General features: G+C 42.4%; 1 long non-coding RNA gene across 1 annotated transcript; it reads left to right on the forward strand.

Annotated features, from left to right (window-relative positions):
* Positions 1-2692: 2692 nt before the first annotated feature.
* Positions 2693-6905, forward strand: LOC106148953. Its single transcript, XR_001234767.1, has 4 exons — positions 2693-2900; positions 3093-3225; positions 5090-5283; positions 6718-6905. It is a non-coding gene; the product is annotated as an uncharacterized LOC106148953 (long non-coding RNA).
* Positions 6906-7433: the final 528 nt, after the last annotated feature.

A 7433-nucleotide genomic window follows, 5' to 3' on the forward strand; every position in this document is an offset into this window, starting at 1 on the left:
TGCTTTGATTGTTTCATTTTTGTTTTTAACATTTACATTCATGTTCATATACGCATGCACACACATGTAGATCTCAAAGGTGCTTAGTAATTCCATGCCTTTTGTTTGTAACCACAAATTTCCAGACTTCTCTGAAATCTAAAGGTCTAATGAAAAAGGGCTTCTTACTCTAACAAAGCAAAGTGAATTCCAATAATCACTATTCTTAGCCTCATGCCAAGAAGAAACTATGTGTGTGTTTCCAAACATCAAGGGTTGTGCATCAAACAAAACAACCTGATACTGCTCAGCTTCAGCTTCCACACTAAACCCAGCCCCAGTTCTAGTGATCTTCTAGGAGATGGCATTGTGACAAGTATCATAACCAGAAACCTGGCGCAGAGGAAGCTCTCAATGACTCAAACACTTCTTAGACAGAAAAGGTACAAAGAGGTTAATTTGTAATGAGTATACACCTTGAGGATAGGGTAATCACCTGCCCTAGTATCCAGCATATGGTACATGCTTAATTGATACAGTTAGGTTGACTAAATTAATGACCCATCCCTATGGAGCTTTTCCTGGTCACATGGGCACTTGTCCAATTTTTAGTAGTTGTTGAGTGATATCAAAACCTGCGACCATTCTTCACTTTTTTCTTGCTTCCTTCTTTCCTTCCTTTCTTTCTTTCTTCCTTTCTTCTTCCATTTTTCTTCTTTCCTCTTTCTTTTTGGACAGACTCTAGTGTCTTGCAGTAATCCCTTCTGCATTCTGGCAATTTGAATTAGAAAGTTTAGAATTGGAATGTGCAGATAACTATCTGCCTGACTTACCAGGCTCAGCTTCAGGCTGGACATAATGGAGCTGTCTAAGCAGCTGCACCCTGTGAGAAGTGGGGGTGCTTCTGCTTGTCAGACCCTGGGGGTCCGCAGGAAAGATCGCAGAGATAAGGTCAGTTCCTTCATTTAACCGCAGGTGGGGGCAGCATCGTGTTAACATGGCCGTCAGACAGTTCCCATAAAAGATCTTTTCAGTAAACACAGTAGACATTTTTGTAACATAACGTTTGCAAATCTTATCATTGTTAAGAATTCCTGAAAGTAACCTGTTATTGGAAAAATACAGTAGATAAACAAAATGTGAGGGTATCCTCTGGTTTGCTTTAAGGTACTAGTTTGAAGGGGGAGGGTGGGTCCATCCAGGGTGTGCAACAGTGTCCTCTTTATTTACTTTGGTGCTTTGATTTTGTTCATTCTCTAGCCCAAGCATGAAGTGGAAAGGTGAGAACTGACTAGACATTTCCCCTCGTGACAAAACACCTGAGAATAACAACTTAAAGGGGGAAATATTTATTCTGGCTCACAGTTTCAGAGGGTTCACTCCATGGTCACTTGCCTCAGTTGTTTCTGGACTGCAGTGAGGTGGAGCGTCGTGGCGGGGAGCTCATGATGGAACAAAGATGCTCACCTCATGGCAGCCGGGAAGGAGAGAAGGAAAGCTTGAGAAGAAGCTAGGAACAAGACATAATCCCCTATGATTTGCTCCCTTTAAACGTTCTCTTGGCCTGTGTCCTCACATCCCTGCCCCTATCGCAGCCCTCTCAAACCATCACATATGTTTCTGTTTAAAAATCATCTGGAGGGCTGGGGATTTAGCTCAGCGGCAAAGCACCTGCCTGGCAAGCGCAAGGTCATGAGTTCGGTTCCCAGTACCGGAGAAAAACCAAAAAAAAAAAAATCATCTGGAGCAATTTCTTTCCCTTGGGTTAGAAAAAAATTCCCATTAAAAATTTTTAGAATTTTAGCAAAATATTCATATCACAAAATTTACCATCTTCACCATTTTAAAATACACAACTCAGCAGTGCTATGTACACACACATTACACAACCAAACCCCAGAACTCTTCATCTTGTAAAACAGAAACTGTATTCATTAAACGGCTCCTCACACCCCTACACCCACAACCCCAGGTGACCACCATTCTTTCTTTCTCTATACATTTGACTGCTTGAAGTAACTCATGTAAATGAAATCATACAGTGTGTATGCGTGTGTGTGCATGCACGTGTGCATGTATGTGATTGGCATATTTCACTTAGGTTCTTAAGGTTCACCTATGTTTTAGTATGTTCCAAAACTTCCTTTTTAGTGCTAACAGAAAAGAAAACGTATAGCACAACACTGGACCTTCTGCTTTAGCTCTGCTGGTTTATTTGCAGTGCTTCACAGAGTCCAGCTGCCAGTGCCTCTAAGCAAGTGTTTTATCTGATCAGAATCAATCCTTCTCCCTCTCCTCTCCTCTCCTTCCTCTTCCTCCCCTTCTTTTCCTTCTCTTCTTTCTCCTTTTCCTCTTTCTCCTCCTCCTTCTCCAACTTCCTCCTCCTTTTTCTTCCTCCCCTTTCTCCTTCCCTTTTTCCTCCTCCTTCTCCTCCTTCTTCTATCTTCTCTCTCTCTCTCCCTGTCATCTGACTTGTCCTCAGTAACAAACAAATGTCCATGTGGTAATCTATTTTAAAATTTTGAAATAGGCTCTAAGGATTTTTCTGCACCATTTTCTCCCTGTATGATTTTAATCTCCCTTTAGTGTAACTTAACTGCTTTACTATTGCTGACCTATTGGGTCATACCTCGATTTACTTACTATTAATATTATGAGGGGATTGTCCTGCTTCTGACCATAATGAAATGACTCATACCAGACTTTTCTTCCCTTTATAAATGACTGTAAGACTGGATAGACATAGGCACATCTGTTGCAGGCTTGGCACAAGAAGCAGTGCAGGACTGTGGTTCCTGAGAAGGAAACAAAGAAGTGACAGCCACGTCCGCCCCAGCTTTCTGCCTGGGGCTACTGCACTTTCGGACCTAGTAGAGGAGTCCGGGCAGAGCACTGAGATTCCACCGAGCAGAGAGGCAGAGGTGGGAGTGCGGCGTGGTGGGAATGATGGGGATGTGGAGACAGAGTACTGGAGAAGAGGGAGCCTTGGTGTCCAGACGTCTCTCTGGGGAATTCCCTCACTGAAGCAAGAGAGAAAGGGAAAGGCAGAGAGGGAGGAGAGGTGCACTGGGGCAGACAATTAGCGCATGAAATAATGGCTGATAATTTCTCAGTTTGGTGAAACCACACATCCAAGAAATCTGGCAACTTCTAAGCAAGATAAATACAGAGAAAACATTACCTTGACACGTCAGTGACAAACTCCTGAACACTAAAGACAAAAAGGAACAAGGAGCACTTCAAATGGTAAGTACAGTATGGGGTTAAACAAAAAGGGTCAGAATGTATTCTTTCATAATCTTATTAAAAATACAACTGACTGCTTAAAAACTATTGCATAGTGTGGATTATAACATCAGTGCAAGTAATATAAATGACAATAGCAAAAATGATCAAGAGGGCATGTTATAATATTAAGCATTTCTTAAATTTATAGGAAGTGGCACGATATAAATCTCAAATATACCTTTGTGGAGGACCACCTGGAGGACTCTCCTTGAAAGAAGAGCAATTATTCCATTTTGGCTAAACCTGACCCTATTTCCATGTATTGATACATACAGAGCTGGCTAGGATTTTTCCTTACCCCCTCAATTGGCTTTAAGCAATGCAAATCGGTCTAGCCGAGGTCCTCATGTGTAGTCTTTGAAGCAAGGTGACAGGGCAGTGTTTCCCCACCCGGTAGCTCCCAAAAAACACGTATGAGCCTGGCAGGAGGAAGAGCAACACTGCATGCTGTCGGCTGGGATAGAAGCCTGTGATAGAGGCTATGACTTCCCAGGGCATAAAAAATTACACATCAGAGCTGAAGTACCAACCCCAAAACATTAGGTACTATCTCAGATTGTGTTATGCAGATTACTCTTTCTGTATATCCTTTTCTCTGCATATTGCAGAGGTGATCTCAGGCCTCCAACCTAGCCCAGATCACGGCACTCACCTACTTCCTGCCACTCCCAGTCACTCATCCCAGAGCCACTCCCCTCTTCATGAATTAATAAAACCTGGGTTTGGCCTGGGTCGAGGCCTTGGTTCCAGTTAGCCATCATCACGGCTGGACTTCGGACCTCTTAGCTCCCCACAGCTACAAATATGCCTTAGTGTCTCTATTCTCACCATGAGTTGCACTGGAAGTGGTAGATTGGAATTAATTTCTTGGAATTCCAGTAACTTTTCCATGGGGTTACAAATGCAAGCTTTCCAGACCGCAACAAGGATGGGGAAGTGCTCTCTATATGCTTAGTAAGTGATAGATGCATTATATAATCTGTAGAATAACTGGTGTAAAAATTTACAAGGAAATATAGTTAAAAAGACAATAGAAGGATTAAAATAGAATAGTACAAAGTTTTTAGAAAAGAAGGTATAGATGAACAAGTTGAAGGCAGAGGTCAGGCAATAGATTTAATCTCTATCATACTGATGGCATATAAACAACTGAAGACTCCATTTACAAAGCAGTAATTGTCAGATTATATTTTAAAAAAACAAAGACCAACTGTATGGATAAGTATAATGATAAAATTATTGGTGTGGACAAAGATGGAAAAATATATAATACAAATAGTAAGCATAAGAAAACTCTTTTGGCTATGTTAATATCAAAGCAGCCCTAGATATAAGACGTCATCACAGATCTGAGACCTTTCAAAGTATTTAATGAAAGTGGTCAATGCATCACAAAAACAAAACAGTCAAAAGTGTATATGCATCTGATAGCAGAGACTCAAAATGCATGAAGTAGAAAACGTCAGAACTAGAGGAAGAAACAGGCAAATTTACAATCATCTTTAAAACTTAACACCCCTGTCATGGTAAATGATAGAACAAGTAAATAAAAAAGCAAGTTTTAGTTGATCTGAATAGATTATCGATTTCCTTGACATCATTGCCATTTGTAGAACACTCCATCCACCAGCATCAGAACAGACTCTTTACAAGGACTGGGGAAACTTCACTACCATTGTAAAGACATGTCAGTACATTTCAAAAGAATGAAATGTTCAAGTAGATATCCCCTGATCACAGCAGAGTTAAATTAGAAAACAGAGGTGATTTTCTTGTTCCCCTTCCCACAGAAGTGTTTTGTGACCAAATTCTCATTCTTTAGCAGAAAGTGAACCGGAAAGAGGAAAGGATCCCTCCTGGTTTACAGGTGGTTCTGTGGAACAGTCCACCACCAACTAGGAGTGAGTTGCATCATTGGTGGCCCTGAAGGATAGAGGAGAGGGGGTCTCCTTCACAAGGACAGGACTCTGAAGAGTTTATATGTGTTCACTTTGCTGGCTGGAGAGTTGGTCCAAGGTAAAGTTTTATACTCATTTATAAAGTGTCTTCTTATTTAGCTAAATAGCCAGGGAGAAAAGACTTGGAAGATGGGCGTATTGGAATGCATCAAAAGTGGAGGAATACTTGAATCCCAAGTGAATGCTCTCCATGAACTTCCCACTCTTGCATAACCTCTTTGAGGTACTCGGACTTTGTCCAGCCCACCGCAATGAGCTAAGTGGCTTTGAAGTCATGGCTGGAGACTGTGCTTGGGCTTACCAACAAGGGCTTTCCTCACCGATGATCTCCTGGCTATGATCACTGTTGTGTGGTCAATTTGCCAATGGGAACACCATGAAATCCCTGAAATGGCACATACTCAAGGAGTCCTGGGTGGTATATGGATTACACTGGAGCACTTCCATCATAACAGGAGGCTGAAAATCTCTTGTTAAGCTTGACATCCTCTTAGCCTCACCAGCCACTGCTAGGATAGGGTGACCAGTTTATGCTAGAGGAAGGTGAACATCTTCCTGCAGGTACCACCTGTGAGCACCTCACTCCAGGCCTGTGTCACCTGCCTCTTCCTCCCCACCCTGGTGGCTCTCTGACGCTGCAGGATAGGGCCCCTGCTGGGCCCCACCTGGCACTTAAGCAAGTGTATCTGCCAGCACGAGGGAGTTATTGCCCCACAAAAGTGTGATGTGGGATTGGTTCACTTCAGCATTTCTGCCTAGGACTTTGACTCCTGAAGGCTTGGCACACACAGCTTTAGGGATTTTCTATGTGATTCTAGAGGTAAAAGCACAAAGTTGACATCCCCCAGAGATAGTTTCTATAAGATGATTTCAGCTGTGTCCCAGTTGGGTGCTTACCCTCTTCCTGCCTGTCAGCTTTGTTTTTCAGGCTGCATGTTGGTTCTATGAGCTGTCCAATAGCTTTTCAGTAAACAATTTCCCTGCTTACATAGTTTCTACTGTTTCAAACCAGGAATGCTGACTTTCAATGAGAGTTGGATTAAATGACCTCTACATTATTACCTTATTTTTTCCACTCACATATTATAATGCTTCCTTTCATCAATGTGTGTGTGATGGCATTTTTCTTTAAGAAGTAAAATCAAGGCTGGGTGTGGTGGTGCACACCTGTAATCCTCGCATTTGGGAGGCTGAGGCAGGAAAATCTCAGTGAGTTTGAGGCCAACCTGGGGTACATAAGTAAGTTCAAGGCCAGCCTGCACATACAGAGACCCTGTCTCAATACCCCCAAAGTAAAACCAATGCTTTCTTAGATTTAATATTTTAAATTTTCTTGTAGTGTCTTTCAAGAAGATGATTATGGGGATCAGCCAATTAAGTCAATATCAGTTGTGATCTACCATTTTTTCAATGCCTTTACCTGGGCTCAGTTAAACTGTAGTAGAATTTATGCGCAAGGCAGTTTTCTTATCTGAGAATTATTTTCATACAGATTTTACCTACTTACAGCAAGAGAGAACTTGTATTTCCTGAAGATCTACTGTGCACCTGTGACTAAGTCAATGGTATGGAAAGGTGGGGAAGGGATGGGGTGGTTCTCCCAAGTGAGAGAAGAATTTAATCACTGAGATTGTTTCAGATGCTCACTAACTGTAATAATAAAAAGCAGGTCAATATTTACTCAGTTTTATTATTGTTTTTTAAATTCTTTACACTTCCTCCTTGCTTACATCTGATGCACATAGCACCTTCTGAATTTCTTTCCATTGGTATGTGTAGCGGATTGACAACTGGTGGTCAACTTGTAACACCCAGCTGAACTAAACCAGTGTGGTGCTGGGTGTGGGAGGCCCACCTGAGGATTGTTGCCGTCAGGATAAGAGGCAAAACTGGAGAAGAAGAAGAGAGGCTGCTGGGAGTTGGTGGAAGCTGTGGGGAGCTTGTTGGAAGCTATTGAGAAGCTCTAGGGAGCTGCTGGTTTTCCTGGAGGAGTTTGTCATGCTGGCTTTTCTGATAAACTCAGCTGTTCTCATTGGAGGAGGAGCTCAGGACCTGTTGTCACTGAAAATGTCTTCGGTTCCCTTGGAGGAGCTCTGGTCCTCACTTTGAGCATCGCTTCCTGGCTCCAAAGGGGAAGGTGGTGCACTGCTCAGTCTCCTGAAGAAGCTTGTCATGCTGGCTTTCCTGATGGGAACTCATCATTGGAGG

Source organism: Chinchilla lanigera, unplaced genomic scaffold (assembly GCF_000276665.1).
Source record: "Chinchilla lanigera isolate Chin_1 unplaced genomic scaffold, ChiLan1.0 scaffold00033, whole genome shotgun sequence".
NCBI classification, from domain to species: domain Eukaryota; kingdom Metazoa; phylum Chordata; class Mammalia; order Rodentia; family Chinchillidae; genus Chinchilla; species Chinchilla lanigera.